This window comes from Pholcus phalangioides, unplaced genomic scaffold (assembly GCF_987345545.1).
Source record: "Pholcus phalangioides strain wild (caught in Gottingen) unplaced genomic scaffold, Ppha-v1.0 ptg000017l_1, whole genome shotgun sequence".
Taxonomy (NCBI): Eukaryota; Metazoa; Arthropoda; class Arachnida; order Araneae; family Pholcidae; genus Pholcus; species Pholcus phalangioides.
Window position 1 is genome coordinate 34,704,325 of NW_028301610.1, and position 18,787 is coordinate 34,723,111.

General features: G+C 33.4%; 1 protein-coding gene and 1 non-coding gene across 2 annotated transcripts in view; both read left to right on the forward strand.

Moving 5' to 3' along the window:
• The window catches only part of LOC149072954 (CUGBP Elav-like family member 4), a 93,629-nt gene that overhangs the window by 18,961 nt on the left and 55,881 nt on the right, over positions 1 to 18,787 (forward strand). The gene's annotated exons all lie outside the window — the stretch shown is intronic.
• TRNAA-AGC (transfer RNA alanine (anticodon AGC)) lies at positions 8,127 to 8,198 on the forward strand. Its single transcript has one exon. It is a non-coding gene; the product is annotated as a tRNA-Ala (tRNA).

Consider the following 18,787-nt stretch of genomic DNA (forward strand, 5'->3'; position numbering starts at 1 on the left):
AATACTATGTTTTTGGTTTTTGAATACTCGCTGTGAACAAAACTCGATAAGAATCATCCCTAATAACCATGAGCAGCCGCACATCAACCGTAACAAAAGACTAAAGCTGTCGTGAAAACAAGTGGCATCGACGTATACCGTTCGGGGAAGGGGGTAAGGTCGAGCGACGAAAATTTCGGCAAGAAAAGTGAGTAGAAAAATTCTAAACTTTTCCGTATCATTATTATTATTTGGTGCTATTCCTGCATTTACACGTGAAAACAGAGTTAATCTGCTTCAATTTTATTTAACGTTAATTTTTTCCATTTAAATTTAAGAAAAAATTAAAAATCCCCAAGTTTTTGAGAGCCATGGTTAATATACAGTATTTTAAAATTATACGTTGCTTTCATAATATTGTTTGGATTTTTTTTGTAAATAAATTTCAGCTGAGGGAAGGGATATATTGCAGAAAGATATGACTGTTTTTTGAAATTTTTAGTGTTACTTACGGCACATCAATGAAGAGTAAGTGACACGCTGATAGAAGATAATTATTTTTTCTAAATTTTAAAACACTTTCTAATCAAAAAACAAAACAAATGATTTCAAAACCTCACTTTATTTTCTGAAAGTATCGGCAGTGGGTTTTTAAATTATATAATTATTAATAATTTAACTGTGCAATTACGTTACACGTAAAAAATATTTTTCTCAGTGAGATTGGGGAGAATCGGCCATACCTTACCGAGGCCGCGCATCGATACCTTGGTTAAGAGGCTTTCGTTCCCATAGCAACGAGTGATGCGGTTCCGTCGTAGCTTCCCTTTCACTGCAAAGTTAACCTGAAACGGACTATAGTGATCTATACAAAGCTTTATAATAAAAAGAAGTTATATAAAAATCTCCATAACAGAACCATTTTTATTCTCACTTTTTGAACTGCAAGCGGTTCAAAAAGTGAGGTTCAAAAGCGCCTCACCCTGAGAATTTCAATCTGTGGGGATGTGAGGATCCATGCTCTTCGATGCTGATCTAGTACTACTTAAGGCCAAAGCACTCGCTGGTGCTCACAGGTTGGTTTACTCCGTGATATAGAATCTGTTTCTAGACAGGAAATGTCAATTGAAAATAAGATATTGGCATCATAACTTGAATCGGACCTCTCCTGGATATAGACTCGTTGCCAATACCCATTTCACTTCGTCAGATCTGTACTATAGGCATTGCAGCATTTGGCCTTTCTAAGAATTCACCACATGGCCTTCGGGCTAGTAAGCGAAGTGCAAACGAAGTTCTTTTCTCATTGCTTCACTGAATATTGTGAAATTGAGTTTACAAGAACGTGCTTCTGTTGGTGAAACTCTTTTACAAACACAGTTGTTCCACAGCTGAGCTATACGTAGATTTTTTTTTTTATCTTTGAAGCTCACAAAAGTAACTCTATTCGTTCATTAAGACGTTACTAAAGCTTCAAAATTATTTGACGGGTATCTAAGGCTATAGACAGCTTAAAACATTCAAACTTTAACTATTGCCACCCTGTATGTGCATCATGTTAAGCTAAATATGCATCTTTTGTTTCAAATACTACTTCGTTGTTATCTGTGTTCGTTGCTGTAGAGGTACAAGAGGGCGTGTTGTGAAGGTTTACCATATACAGGGTGCATAGCTACAACAAATTACTGGTGAACCGTTGATTCTGGAGTCATACTTCGAATTAGAAAAAGTATTCAAGTAACGTGGGGACCTCAGATACGTCATTTATATTGCAAGTGGGTTGTATAGTTGTTAAAATTAGAAAAAATTACTTTTTACACGGACACCCTTCGCTCAAAAACCCAATAAAAACGTTGTTGCTCTGTCTCCTCCGAGTTAAAAGAAATCCACGTTTCTAAGTGCAACTTTTGCTGGAACATTTGAATTCAAAAACAGGTGAGAAAAGTTTAAATAAAAACATAAATGAGGGGAAAAAGCATTTTCTGTTAGTTTATGCCTTTTTTTCCTTTTTCTCGAATTTTTGAATTTAAATTTTTCAGCAAATATTGCACTTGAAAACGCGGAATGTTTTTCGTGGCCTCAAGAAACACAGGGCAAAAAATTTCTAATTGGGTTTTGAGCACAAGATGCCCGTATAAAAAAATACTTTTTATTGCTTTAATAACTATACGGCCCCTTGCAATATGAATGAAATATTTGAGGTCGTCCACACTGTATTTGGATACTTGTTCTAATTGGATTTCTAATGGCTTTAGATTCAATGGTTCGCCAGTAATTTGCGCCGCGAGGTGTTAGCTATGCACTCTGTGCAGTAGAAATTAGTTAATTTGAATTTCGAATCATGCAATATTTCCGTGAATTGCAAGTCAGCGCTGTTATGTAACTTCACTGTAAATAAAAATACATTGTTGTAAGGAAAGCAATCAAAATTTACTTCGTCCATATACAGTAGAACTTTGTTAATTCGAATTTTGGATAATTCGAACTTTTACGAACTCCCCTTGAGTGTTATAACTAATTTAATGTCAAAATTTCTTGTTTAATTCGAACTTTTTTTCGAATTTTTGGGTAATTCGAAGTTGGAGGAAAAAAAAAATCATAATTTTTTAATGAGCATATTTAGTTTGGAAAAGTTCTACAAGATTGTTCGAACAACTAGTTTTTAAAGATTAATAAAAGTGTGAATATTTGTTTCTCTACTTTTTTTCAAAATAATTTATCAATACATTTTAACATTGTTCATTTTGAGTGCATTGAGACTGTACCACTTAATGCCGATTATGCTTTTCAACCTATAGACGGAGGAGCAACATTCAAAATCTGAATCTTTTTGTCGTCATTAAGAGTATGGAAACTATCAGAAAGTTCAAATTGTAATACGTTGATGAAAGTATATTTCCTTGATAGCATACGAATGTGACAAGTAAAATTTGGGAAACAGCTTCATAACGAATAACCATGAACTGTTCCAGTAATTCAGGCTTTGAACATGATCGAGAAATTCTGCAGTGATGGTGATTGCAGAATAATGGGATAATGTAAGCAGCTGAGATTAATTATTATAATTATAAATTACTAAAATTTGGAAACTGATAGTAAAATTTTAACAATTGATAATTATGTTAATGATTAAGTTGCAATTTGTAGTCATGTTACATAGACTACATTAATTAGTTTCGATAGATAACTTGGATAATCCGAAATTTCTTCCAGTAACTTAGGTCTTCGAGTTAAACAAGTTCGACTGTACATACTAAAATATATATATTGTTTCTATCTGACGTGTATGTCACTTAAAATAGAGGTTTCTTTTTGTTGTTGTTTTCTCTCAACGGTGCCTAGAGAAAATCCTAGGAAATTCTTACTCGTTGGATAGTTACGGACATAAGTTATGGATATAATATAGTTATGGATGTCTGATGTCTTATTGTAAAACGAAAATAGCAGTTTGATTCTCAAAAAATAACAACAACAGCGAATGATAACATTTTTTTTTTTTCGTATCCAGGTATGTCAAAGGTTTGTATTGCTTGACGTTCATTGCAGACTGATATATAAATTGATCCATCTAAAAATATATATATTTTTTTTGGAAAACCAGGAACTTTGTGAGTTCTCGGATAGATAGGAACGGAGAGTAAAAAAATAAAAATAAAATAAAAATAAATAAAATCTCTTTTCCACCAGTGCAATCTGTTTTGTGCAAGCAAGACGATGGGAATTTGAATTGGAAAACATGTTAGGCGGAAATTCTTCCAGGCAAATCCCTTTTGATCTCGCCAAATATTTCGGGAAGCAGTTCCGGGGATTTGCGGGAGGAGGAAATTGCTTTTCTCAAAGCTAAAAAAAAAAAAAAATTGTCAGTGTAAAAGTATGACTTAGACTAGCTTCTGTTATTTTCCTTTTTTTTTTTTAGATTTTTTTTTTCCTCATTCCTCCAGTTACCAGAAAGACTGTAGAAGACTACTACACAGGGTTCTCTCCTTCCATCTGGTCTTGCAGAAAGAAAGACAGGAAAAAGTTTCCGTTTCCTTCCTTTACATCCAATGTCTCTTCCACCCTTTATTATTATTATTATATATATATATTTTTTAGGGTTTGTGTGTAATGCGAAAAGTAGACAGGCGGAAATGGTTATTGAGCAATCCGTGTGCTCTGTTCTTACAGAACTTCCACTCCGTTTACCCTGCGTGGTTATCTTTCAGTTTTAAGTACGTACAAACGTTTATTCTTTTCCAAAGGCCATTTTAAACACTAAGTACAGCCTTAAGGACATCGGAATAAGGTTTTATTTTCTGTGGCTTTGCTTTTTGGAATGTTTTATTTTTCTCCTTCATTAGAAGCTAATGTACCTGAATCTATTTCCAATAGTGAAATATTCTCATAACACGAGATACTTGATCTTGTTTAGCGTGAGAAATAGATAGGAAAAACCGTTTTTTTTTAATACTTTGAGGGTTTAGATTTAGGGTTTTGTTATTTTCGTGTGATTGATGTAATCTTTATTTGGATTAAAGTTTAAATTGAAAGTATGGGTACAGTAATGACTTTTTAGGTCAATCGACTCAAAGTTGTTTATTCGTTCACAATTTTTGCTTATTGAAAATGCGGTTTTTACCTTAACTCGCCGAAGATAGGGCCAATTTGAAGTCATAGTTGGATTTTTTTACATTCCTTTTATGCGTGAACATTTCTTGTGTTTTGTTCAAATATATAATATATATAAGTTCAGAAAATAGTGAATGATATAACGTCATTTTCATCGTTTATCGACAATTGTTTGAGAAGATATTGCGGCCTATATAATGCTCTTATCATTTAAAAACAAACATATACAAAATGAGATATTGATTCAAAATCTTTCAAAAATGAGCACAAATAACTTTTTACACTGTTTTTGTTGGTGCATATAGTAGACCCAGTTCTTTAATTGTATTTTTAATCAATCGCTACTATTACAATTTTCTTTCTCTAACAAATTTTGGATTTTCTGGTACTAATATCTCATTATATTATTGGTTTTCTATCCCCCCAAAAACTAAAAAATCTACTTTAAATCAAATTATTTTACTTGTGATAAAATCAGATTTCACCATTTCGAACTGGCGATGGTTACTACTTTAACTATAAATCATTCAAAATAGCTAGTTTTGAATTTTTGTGTTTTCAGCGCATTTCTTTTAGGATTATCAATACATACAAAGATCATCAGTAACATGAATTTATTAATACGCTTGGGATTAAGCTGAAATACTCATGTAAATGATTCATTTATCTTTAGTAATTCGAATAATTACGGAACAAATTATTCATGAAATCATATTGGGGAATCATAAAAATAATAAATAATTTTTGAAAACCATAAAGATATACTTTCGCACCAGAAGCAAAAATCAGAAACAGCTACACAAAGCTTTAGATACTGATTGCACTTATACACATGTAGTTTAAAAATCCCAGTACTGTCAATTTTAATGTTCATGGGACTGTGATATACCTTTTTTTTCAAAAAAAAGAGCATTGTTTTTATTAATGTTATAAAAAAACGCGTATTTAAATTGTTTACCATAAAATACGGCATGGAATTGTTTTGGACTCGTAAATCGCTAACTAGGTAGCCATCATTTCCTCTTTAGTGATGTGTTTGCTTCTTTCTAACGCTTTAAACTGTCAGTTACTTAACCGGCCTCGGTATTTATTCGAAGCCTACTTACTGCCAGCTCCACCACGTGAACAAAAGCCACAGTGCGGCGTTGTGATACGTCAATACTGGTCACCAGGGAGTCGTTAGTGAATATTAACGATATTAAACTAGTAATACTTCAGCGAACATTAAGCGGGTTTTAGATGAAAAGCGTTAAAAAGCCCCCTCGAACACTTAACTGGAAGCGGCTTTTGCCAATGAGAAGGAGGGTTAGAAACTCAGAATGGAAGTTATTTGAGCGATGGGAATAAGGCAATAAAATACTTTTAAAACGTTACGCTTCGATAAGGTCACAAAAATTTTCCTCGTGCCCAGGAATGAGCTACAAAACAAGCCTCCGATCCAAGAGCACCAATAATACTGATGACGCGTAAAAGATCAACGGCTTTTTAAGTATCACAGCCTCATTCCTAATGGCTTAGTGCTTTACATTTCTTTGCTTCCAACCCCACCTTCACAAATGGACTCTTTTCTATTCCCAGAAGAAAGCTAAGCACTGTATTTTTAAAATGGAAAAATATGATGTTTTTAACGAATGCAAGTTTGTGAAAATAATTCAACTTACACTGGAAAGGTTATTTTTCGGTGAGAAAAAATTCCGAATGAAAATAGCCGTAAGCATCGAGATCAAATTCGAGAAAATTAATGAACGTAATTAAATGCTGCGTGTCTGTAATTAAATGTAATCTGTTCAAAACCTCATTGAATGATAACTATCTGAAGGAAAATTTAGTGTGTTTTACAGCGTAAGGTAAAGAAAAGAGATTTATATTACGAAATGGAGAAGTACAAATTGTCGAATATTATGCATACATTTCACGGATTTAATCACGTGGGTGGGTTAGTCATTTTGTTACGATAATCTAATTTAAAACCTGGTTCTTCAAGAAGAACGAATTCCTTGAGAGTCAGGTGTATCTATTGTTTGCTTTTAATTAAAAAGGTTCTGGAAACGTTCTTTTATACTTTATGTTTAAAGGCTGGAAATGACATTTTTATACTAGATAGAGTACGAAATGTTTTGATCGTTGAACATATGGTAGGTGAAAGTTTGTGGTTTCACACATCACAGAAGCTATTCTCCGACTAGCAAGATGCTAATTCTTGGTAAGGTACATGGTGTCACCCCTCACTAACACAAACAGGGTAAAGGATTTAACTTACTTCATAACGGAGTTGTGCGTAAAATAAAAAAAATGCTAATACTTCAAAATGGAGAAATATTTCGAGATGAAATGCAAACGCAAAGTGTCTTCTTGATACAGAATTACATCCATAACGAAAAAAAAAACCATGATAAACCAAGAATAACTGCTTTCAGGAAGATAATTAGTGATTTCAGAACTGTGCTGTGTGAAAGACAATAATTGTTAGTCTTCAATAAATATAATCTTCAGCCAAGCTGCCTCACGAAATAGAACAAAAAAATGCAGATATGGATGCATGCAAATTTCAGAAGTAAAACACTTTGTATCTAAATTTTATCCAAAAACACTGTATTTCCCTTAGTATAAAATAATAATACTTTTTTGGGTGTATTCTTGAGAGAATCACCCTGTGGACCATGCCATAGCGAAGGAAAACAAATTGAATTCCAACACAAACTGTCCCTTTGGTGGGGCTTCCGACAGTGGACACAGCAAGTGTACCTGTATGGGCTGACCCGTGTTTTTTCATGGCTAAAAGGGGAAAAAAAGAAATAGAAACGAAAGGTCAGATTTTTTTCCTCAAAACATGGAGATCTAAAATCTATATTTCTGAAACATGTTGAGATATAAAGTTTGTGTTTTCGCAGACCACACATGAACTTAGATAAAGTTTGATTTTCTGTAGTATATCTGGGGATACGGGAGCTTGCTTTATCATCGCAGTATATCTGGTTACGGAGTTTGCTTTTCTGCAGTACATCTAGTTATGAAAATGGTTTTTCTTGTGATGAAGCTTGCTTTGCTGCAGTGCATACATTTATGAAATTTACTTTTCTGCCCGTTTGCCCGTCTGCCCTCACACCACGCCTCTACCGAACTTACTTTACTACTGAACCTTACTTTTCTGCCAGTACATATGACTATGAAGTTTTCTCTTCTGCAGCAAGAACAACTTTTATAACTTTGCTTTTCTGCATTACAAACAGCTATAGAGAATTTGCTTTTCTGTGGTACCATATGGGTTTAAAGTTTGCTTCTCTGCTGTACCACATGCGTTTAAAGTTTACTTTTCGGTACTACATGGATTTGAAATTTGATTTCCTGAACTACCACATTGGTAAATGGAAACGTCCTCTCCACTTGTCAATACAAGATTAATCGAAAGACTGGTTATTTGTGGAGATGAAGATTACAAGGAAGAAAATTCATCACTGCCTCCACGGGGACTCGAACCCCGGTTTAAGCTATGGAAGCAGATAGAATATTATACGCCCCAAGATTGAAATATTCTATCTGCTTCCATAGCTTAGATGGTAGAGCACTCGTCCAGCAAGCGAGAGACCGGGGTTCGAGTCCCCGTGGGGGCAGTGATGAATTTTCTTCCTTGTAATCTCCATCTCCACAAATAACCAGTCTTTCGATGAATCTTGTACCACATTGGTACTTCTCTTTTCTGCGGCACCGCGGGCTTTGCTTTCCTGCCGAACCCACGACATTGCAAAGAAGCATTTTAGAGTTTTCAACTTTGCTTGGCAGCTTTAACGGTCTACTAAGAATATGCACCAAGAAACCATCATGTAACATTATTTCAGAAATTGGTGAATTTTTAGCGAATATCTTTCACTATTAGCCTCGAGAACTCGAAAAACTCGCAAGTAAAACCAGTACAATAATAGAAAGAAGCAAAAACAATTCCAAATTCACGAAATAAAATAAATACACACATTCTACCGAAGAACATGAAAAATGAACAGACGAAATCACTGATAATGATTTTCCTCAACCCGTTTTCCTCGAATATTCACAGCAAGGCGGTGTAGTTTTATTTAAAAATCCCTTTTCTTTAAATTTCCTACTTGAAACTCAATACAACGCTTTTTTTAAAACAAAAATAAAGTTAAATGGGAAATAAAAAAACTGGAAAGAGAAAAAATATATTTTCTCACGAAAAACTGTTTGTTTATATGTGAACTCATTTAAAAAAGGATCAGGCAAATTTAAAAAAAGAAAACGGGAAAGAAAATTTATCTGAACAAACCCTATCCTTATCAGATTTCACTGTAATATTTTTCCAGTAGAATTTTTTTCGTTTAAAAAAAGAGGACTTTTTGGGGAAAAAACGTTTGTTTTCAATTTTGTTATTTTCTCATGTTTTGTGTTACTTGGAAATTTGGCACCGACTTTCGTTTGGTTTCCCTCGCGAAAAAAAATATATTTACCTCACCGATAAGATTTTTAGGTGATGAAAATCACATTTTTTATAATAATTTTTAGGTTCTTTATAAGCCTGGAACATTTCAGTTAAATTGTGTTATTATTCGAGTATATTTGACTCATCATGATAACGATACCACTTTCCTAATTGCATTGTTTATCAAAAAAAATAAAAATACAAAAATTGGCAACCATACAGATATTGAAATTATTCCATAAGCAAAAAAGAATTTTCCGTGTATTAAATATTGCTAAAAAAATATATATATCCGAATATTTTATTAGCTAATATACGATCATTGGCTTTCATTTTAGGAATCGCAAAACAGCGGAGAGATAGGCTATAAAAACTATGATTATCGGTATTATCGTTATTATTATTTTTTTGGCATTCGAATTCTAATTAACAAATGTAATTATCTATCTTTTTGAAAGCTTTTCTTTTGGGAGAAGAATTTACATAAATGAACGTTTCACTTAAAACTCATGTCGGTTATTTATTCATGTTTTTTGTTTTATGTTGTTTTATTGGGCTTTTGAGTTATGAATCGTTGATCTTTTGCCAATGGAGTTTGGAGGTCGACGAAGTGTCTTTCTTGGTGTTGATGTCAGATGGTTCAATGATAATGACTTAATTGGTTCTATTTGTTTGTTTTTAACTCCTTTGCTGGATCTATCGAATAAATAGTTCATGAGTTATTTCATAAAGAATACGAAATGATACTTGAGTATTCCATTTAATTCAGATATTCTTGGAATAGATTTAAATCTCTTTGGATATACTTGGTAATTACTCGTCATTGAATATAGTTCTTTTAATGAGAAATGGATGCTTCTCTGAAACTTGTAATTCCAAGTATCCACGTGAAAACTATTTTTTTTTATGAATTTCAACTAGAAATATGTTCGAATTGGAATTTTAACTGGAGCGGAGAGAATTTCAAAATTTATCTGAAAACAAACCTTATCAGATATCACCAGAATATTTTTCAGTAGAGATTATTATTATTTTATTAAAAAAGAATTTTTAGGGAAAAAAATGTTAGTTTTAAATTTTTTGTTATTTTTTCATGTTACTTTGAATTTGGCACTAATTTTCGTTTGTTTCCCTCGCGAAAAAAAATAACTTATTCATAAGATTTTTAGGTGATAAAAATCCCATTTTTTTAAAAATTATTTTAGATTGTTTATAAACCTGGAATATTTCAGTTAAATTGAGTTATTATTCGAGTATATTTGACTCATCATGATTACGATGCTACTTTCCTAATTGAATTGCTTATAAAAAAATTCAGATATTCTTGGAATAGATTTAAATCTCTCTGAATATACTTCATAATTACTTGTCATTGAATATAATTCTTTTAATGAGAAATGAATGCTTCTGAAACTTGTAATTTCAAGTATCCACGTGAAAACTATTTTTTTCTGAATTTCAGCTGGAAATATGTCCGAGTTGGAATTTTAACTAGAACGGAGAGAATTTCAAACAAGCAAAGTTGAAAAAAAATATTTTTCCGAATTCTCCGGCTTTTTCGTAAACTACGAATTCCAAATAAATTTTTTGCGCATTTTTTCCTCTCTCCTTCAATGATGGGTTCGTGTTATTTTGTATGGTGTGGGTTGATGCTTCGAAAAACATAGGAGAAAGAGTGAGGATGACTCTTCTCTGACTAATTTCAAGAAAATTACACTTGAACTAGCACTTAAAACTTGAAAATTTCACGCGTCGAATAGTTTTGCAAAGAGTAAATGGATTTTAATTAAAATTAACGTTGCGTTACTTGCGTTAAAAGTCTTCTTCTTTTGGAAAGGAACGACCCAGTAACAAAAGAGAAGCCTAAAAATTTTGGCTTTTTCATCCATCCTGCACACATACTTTTAACAAATCCCTTCTCATCTACGGCAATGTCAAATACTTGACGTGAAAAACTTTTAAATATTCCTATTTTTTGCTTTTTACTGAAAAAATATTCGGGTTTAAAATTATTTTTGGTTATTTTCGAGTTCTCTCTGTTAGCTGTTGAAATTTTGAGGAAACCTCTGGTTTCTCAGAAAAAAATTGTTAATGATTAAAAAAAAATTGTTTCTTAAATAAACCCACTTAGTATTAACTTCACATCTTTGAAAAAAATTCAGTGCTACGAATATTATCCTCTCGAGACCACAGTCAATCCTTGAAAAGGCATTTTTAAAAGACATTAACAAGAAAAATTTGCAATAAAAATATTTAATCTTGTTAATCAGGCTGTACCCGAATGGATATATTCAGTTTGTGTGTTTTAAATACAAATACAAATACAACGCCACAACAGGCAAATTGCCCAACGAGGTGGCTGACTTAAGAACATCATGGATCCCCGAGCCATTTTTTGGAGGCCCTACCTACTACTGCTACACCCCAAATGCACCCCCCACGGAACCCCCCAACGAACCGGTACATGCGGGAATGTGCGTGTACGTGTAGTGCAATCTGACGTAAAGTTTGTTTCTGTGTAATGTTTGTTATGTGTAGTGCTGCCATCTGCCACCAGTTTTTTTTTTTCTAACTATGAGTGAAGTGTTATGATTGAATGATTTATCGTTGTAGGACTGTTGCTCTCTGTGGCGAGACTTTTTAACAGGGAGATCGGCTTGCATTTGCGCCTTGAAGTTGGGAACCACAGAAAACCAACTTCAGCCGACCACCACTGTGGGGTTCGAACCCGGATCCTCGCATCGCGAGTCCGTCACTATAAGGGGTCTCATGCCTTCTAATATTGTGAAAAACTATGTTCTGATAGAAATATCATTAAAAATAATATCGCAACAGATTTATATTGTATATGCTATCTTCTATGTGCCAGAATAAAATTTCACATATCTGTATAATCTATAAAATTTCATATATTACAAACCGCAATAAAAACAGCTTGCGTGCGTAATAGAATAGCATGAAATCAATGAAATTGAATAAAAATCGATCCAAAACATAAAGGAATAAGTTCAGTTCGTGAAATGAAGCAAAAGATTGAAATTTCATTCACTTAATCTTATTTAAAATTAAATTTTAAACTTAAAAATTAAAAAATATATATTTAGAATTTAATTTCAGTAAAGATTGATCCCATGAAATCTCGATCTTTCGCTTCGTTTCATATGAAATGTACCCTTTCCTTTACTTCGAATCAATTTTTATTCATTTACATTGATGTCATGCTCGCAAGCTGTTTTTAATGCTTTTTTTTTGAAAATTTACAAAAAATTAGGTATTAAGAAATGTATGAATTTTTATACTGGCATATATAAGACAGCATAAACAATCAAAAATATGTGTAAAAACATCGAAAACAAATCAATGGCTATTTAGAATGTTTAATGAAATTTTTATTAGAGAATAGCTTTCACTTTGTTACAAAGTATGACCCCCTTAATTGTACCTATCTCGGTACATATCAGGTCTCCATGGTTTCATTGTTTATAGCAAGGATCTTCAACATTTCAGACCTTATGGACCAAATTCGAACTTCCTATAAAGCTGCGGGTCACCACAACAAGTCACACTCCGGTATTCATAATTGTAAAATGGAATCCAGATTTAGATCTAATAATTTGTTTGTGTCCATGTATCTTATGTACTCACGAGATCTTATCACACTGAAAATTTCAATGAGGAGAAAAAAAATTCCACTTTACAAAGTGGATTACACAGTCTATAGTTCTGCAAATATGTGACCAAACTGCTGAAGCTTTATGACAGTTTGTCTAAATATCTCCAGAACAGAACCATTCTAATCTGATTTTTTTACTTTCAAGCGGTGGCACCTTGACCTGGTGAGTTCAAGTTGTAGAATGTGAACGGCCATACTTTTGTGGATGCTGATCCAGTACTCAAGGCTGGACTTCCACTCTCTTTTCCCCACAGTTTTGCTCCGTAGTCTAGAATCTATATATAGACTGGAGACGTCAGTTGTGAAATTGATATTGGAACCATATCTCAAATATATGCTCTCCTGGATATCGACTTCATTAGATATTTACTATCAGGATTGTAGTGTCTGGCCTTCGTAAGAATTCACCACATAGCGTTCGGGCTAGGTTAGAAGGTATAACCTAAACCTTATTCTCATTTCTTCATTAAAAATTGTGACGCTGAGTTTATGAGAACGTGTTTTGTGTTGGTTAAACTCTTTTGCAAATACAGTTATTCCAAACGAGGGGGAATAATGTATCTTTTGTAATAAAATAATTGCAATATTAGACTATACTCAGAGACAACGGATTATATATCCCAATAAGAGGTTAATAAATCTTCGAGAGAAACGAAAATTCACAAGGATACCTAACATCTGCAGATTACATCGTTTCATTTTAGCTGCCACATTTAGCCAGTTGATATCTGAGTTGATATGATTCATCTTCCATTCAATAAAATTAAACAGTGCAAATTAGCACTAATGTACACTCAAGATAATGAGTAATCTGTAATTATCACAACTGTGAAGCTCGCGCGGGGTTAATATAATGAGACTTGGGACTGATATTGGCAAGCAGTGGTTCCACGAATTACAAGATTAATTCGTTCGTGAAAATTAGCCATGTAGTAAATCGAAATTTCTCTCTCAGAAAATAATAGAGATTCCCCCCCTCCGCTCTATTAATTCAATCTAAACACCTGAAATATTGATAATTGACAATACAATACAGGGTATTCTGTGCTGAATAAAAATAGATTTGTCGAGACTTTAAAATGAGATTTTGACGTGAATACGTATTTTGAATCGTCTGGCGATACTGGTTGCATTCGCAAAAAGTTGCATAACGAAATAATTTAAATGCTCATACCTCAGGAGGTATTCAGAATATATTGGTGTTCTGTATTTCTGCGGGTAGATCTAGTTAAGACAAATCCAATTATACCACTCTGATATCAATGCCACTTCTGGTCTGGGCACCACGCTTACGGCCCGCTTTCGTAACGAAATTGTTTTACGCTATATCTCGAGAAGTTCGCAACGCATATAAACAACATCGGTATCATCTGTTAGCTATTCCAAGAATAAATCCGATGATATGCTTTTCATTATGTCAGTACCCACCACGCGAAGGTAGGTCCAAAGAACGTATTGACTTCAAAACTTGCGGCCGTGTCTACGTTACAGCCTACCCGAATTCTTTCTCGTTAATCGAATATTTACTTAGTTGCTGAATTTTTGAGAATTAATTATTACTCGTACGACAATAACTCAATCAGGACGTATTAAATGAATTGTAATGATTCTCTCTTCGTATTCAAATATTTCGGAATGGACAATAAAGAATATTTGCTCTATCGGCTTGCAAATAAACATACTTGAACTTTTATCGTATAGAATAAGAATAGAAAAAAGCACCTACTGATATTTCATTCATGTACCCAAAGATATTCTTAAAACTTTACTGGAAGAGGGGGGAAAATTCTATTGTAGAAAGTAAAATGGATGTAGAGTCTGGGAAAGAAAATATATAGAGAGAAATTGCTACAATGAATATTTTAGAAAGCGACTGCCCCAAGAAATGTGAAATGCTTTTAAGGGTGTGTTCAGTAGAAAGGAAAAAAAAAATTGCCATAGAAAAGACGTAAAAGAAACGGGCGGGAGTTAAAATAAAGAGTGTTGTTTGAAATTTTTATTGCAGTTTTATTAATTCGACGAGCGCGTACTGGAACAGGAGGTAGGCCATTGGACGATGCTGTATACACGGTATAAAAATAAGAATGCGTACGAAAAAGGTGGACGGCACCTTGAGAACGGACGTATATAAACGAATCGTGATACGTTTCATGAATTTACGTCATGAAGCTGCGATTCGACTTGAGGGAATACCAGCGTAACATGCTGCTAGTTACGGCGAAAGTGATTTGTGGTATATTCGTACCCTGAGAGATTGCTCGTTCGCACGCTACCTTACCTATTAAAGAACATGGATTTTCTTTTTTTTTTTAAAATGGAGAGTAGAGGGTTGTGGCATCTCTCACACATTAAAATGATATTCACAGGAGAGCTGTGTTATTTCATTCTTCTCCACCTTTACATCTTACGGGTACATATCCAGCTAGTTAAGTATGCACCTGTTATTTGCCTCTGCAGTTTTTTCATACTTTATGGGGTTTACGCGCGTCGTCATTGCAATTTTTTTGAACATGTTCACGAAGTTTGGTGTAATTGAAAATTTTCTTATTATTCCGTATGTAATTATGAATTCCTCTAATTAAAATTGAAGAATTAATATAATTAGATTTTCCGTGAATTTTTGAGAAAATTCTATTATTTACGCCAATCTTTGCATTAGATGTGATCTTTGAGCAAATAGATGATTGCAATCTCTTGACGCTCTAGGTCAGTGATGGGAAAACTACGGCCCGATGCATATTTCAGAATAATAGTACAAAAATTTTCAATTTTAGTTTTTTTAAAAAGTTTATTTAAAGGGGATGTTTCTTTTTTTTTGCATATGGGAAACATAGTTGTGAGAATTCAAATGGAAATTGATTTAAGAACTTTTGCATTTGCAAAAAATTTAACACGTATGCAATAAATATGCATAAAGTTATAAATATACTTACAGTAGAACCTCTCGATAACGGACACCCTTAGGACCGAAGATTTTGTCCGCTTACGCGGAGTGTCCATTAATGGATAGTAAAATACATTGAGACCTCTCGACGTCATCAAAAATGTTCGTTAACGGGAGGTGCCCGCTAACGGAGAGTGTCTGTTATGGGAGGTTTTTCACTGTATTTATTTTCTTACAGTTGTTAAGGATGAACCATTGTTTCTTATTCGCAATTGAACCACGTGGCAGTCTTTAAAGTATACAATACATTCCCACACTTCTATTCTAAGCATATAAATTCTAATTATGAACCTATGTCCGAATATGTCCAGCCCGCCGATTTTTTTTAAATTTTGTTTTTTGGCCCACTCCCAGTGAAAATTTCGTAGTTTGAAAGAATAGCTTTAATTGGGATAAATTTAGAAATAATATTGCTTAATAGTACTTAGGGCCGGTCCGATTAATTAGGTCGATTGATCAATTGTTAATCGCAGTTGAAAATTTTATTTGAAAATTAATCAACTACATGAATCCCATTAAAGTTTGATTCAAATTTGAGTGAAAAGTTAGTAATTTGACTTGATTCATTTAACACGGAACCGATTAAATGTCCTAAATTATTGTACCAATATATAATATTTTCGATAAGTGGTGATATTTAAAAACATTTGAATCAATATTTTGATCAAATTTTGTGGCATTAGGAAATACAAGTCCATTCAACGAAAAATTGTGATCATTTCAGTTTCAATTTAGTTTGATGGGATTTTAGAAAAAAGGCAAGACCTAAATTTATTGTCTCCATTATGAACAGAAGTTGTTTGTATTCTTTGAAAATAACAAGTTCCTATTATAACAAGTACTATTTGGGAGGAGTTTGAAGGAAAACATGTAACAGTATATGATCAAAAGTAGTTTCGAAATCACTGACGAACTTGAAATAATCGATTAAAAAAAAAACCACAAGATCCAAATGAAGAAATTCCAGGTTTTAACAAAATACGTTAAGCATATGAGTCTTAATTGCTTCAAGTGGCAGTCTTAATTTCTTAGTCTACTTCTATACTTGTTTACATCTAGCGAATGAGTGCTTGAAATGAATAAATTGCATTTTTATAGCATTAATTAATATTATATAGTTACCAAAAATATTCGATTAATCGATTAGACATTTTTTACTAACCAGTTAAAAATTTTAATTGATTCACAGCTCAAATAATGTTATTAGTCTTGCTGTGATGGAGTAGGTCTTAGTATAAAATTGGCTGTTGAGTGCACCGGTAATACGTACTATGGGAATGTTCTATAGCGTGATGTGAAATGCGATCAATCAGTAAAGTGATGCATGATGCAATGTGAAAAATCGGAAGGTGATACATGATGAAATGTGATCAACCGGTACTACAAAAAAGTTTTTCTTAACTATCTCACCGGCATCGACGAGATATCTCGCACTTTAAATGCCTTTTATTTTGGCAATGACAACCCAAGGATTTTGTAAAGCTGACTTCTCAGTCGAACATTTTTTCTTATGGGAAAAGCTTTCAACCTAATCTGGGAAAGGGGGGGGGGGGTCGGTGAAAATAAATATGTCGTGGAAAGGGTTAAAAGATGACGCCATGCCATTTGGATATTCATATGCGATATCGAGTCAAATATAATCAGACATTAAATGCTATGAAAAATTCACCTCTGCTTTAAAAACCTCTGCTGCATGTTGGGGTAATTCAAGAATCTGTACATATTTAGAATAAGACAACCATACATATTTTTAAGGGCATTGTATAATATATTAGCGCATGTATATATAGTTTTTAATTCCTATAATTGCATTTTTAATTGAGTTGCTGTATTTTAGAAACGTGTGACATCCATATTTGTTATGGGTATCTTTCCTCAGTCACCTTGTTGGGCATTTTGCCTGTTGTGGCCTTGTATTTGTATAAAGACGTCGAATCATGCGTTTTACCAGATACTGTTTGGCAACGCACCAAAACTACTGTGTCAAAGTTCCTGTGTTACAATATTATCTGTAATATCCATGTACGCGAGATGCTCTTTCTTTCGGTACTGTGACGAAGCTGCTACGATTGTTGTTGCGATTGGTCGGATACTGCTCCCTGGAATGTCGCTGTCACACATTATTTGCATATACGCTGCAGTGCTAATCATCACGGCTGGTACTAATCATCACGGCTGGTACTAATCATCACGGCTGGTACTAATTCAATTTTTACATATCAAACATACTTTGCGTAATGAGTAAGAATATTATCAGAAGGCAGGTGAACTCTTATGGGTCAAAAGTAGAGGAAACATGGAGCATTTCTGTCCAAATGCCAGCTACGACAATTGTCCAATCCATCCTCGATATTTGGAGTCAATTCATACCTCTTTTTGTAATACAATATATCCAGCATGTTATGCTTGACATATTTATTGATATGGCATAACATTGATATATACAGTCGAGTCGTGATAAGCCGAACTCCGATAACTCGAATATCTCTTGTAGTCGAAGTTTCCACTCAGCCTCAGAACGTTTTCGTATATATTAGTATTAAAATTTCCCCTTAACTAGAAGTTTTCCTTCTTTAAGTAGTTTTCGGAAGTGAGAGAAATTTAAAAAATAGCATTTAGCAATATATAGAGTTTTTTTTTTAGCATTTAGCAGTAGAATTTGGCATTTAGGGATATATAGAGTTTTTTTTTTAGCATTTAGCAATATAATTTGGCATTTAGGGATATGTAGAACTTAACAGATTTATTTAGCGGATTTATTTGTCTGCTTGCAAAAAGTGAACTACTTTTCATGAACAAAGGCCAAGAAAGAGAGAATCAGTCAAAAAGTACAGCATTTTTTGACTCAACCTAATCTTGTGTACTTTTTATTCACAATTCGTTTCATTTATACGAGTATCATGCATATGCGTCCGTTTCAATAATATACAGCATGAACGTCTAGTATATTTCTGAATATTCTCACTCAATAATAAAGTATGATTAAATTACAATGACTTATCTTTTCGAATTTTTTCCTCTCCAGTAGTTTGACAGGTTTTACTAATACGATATTCGTTAATATATATATAGAGCTGTTTTATTTTATTAAATCTTTTTTTCCCCACTCTGAAATCCGAATTTCCAATAAGGTGACCTAATGATGACT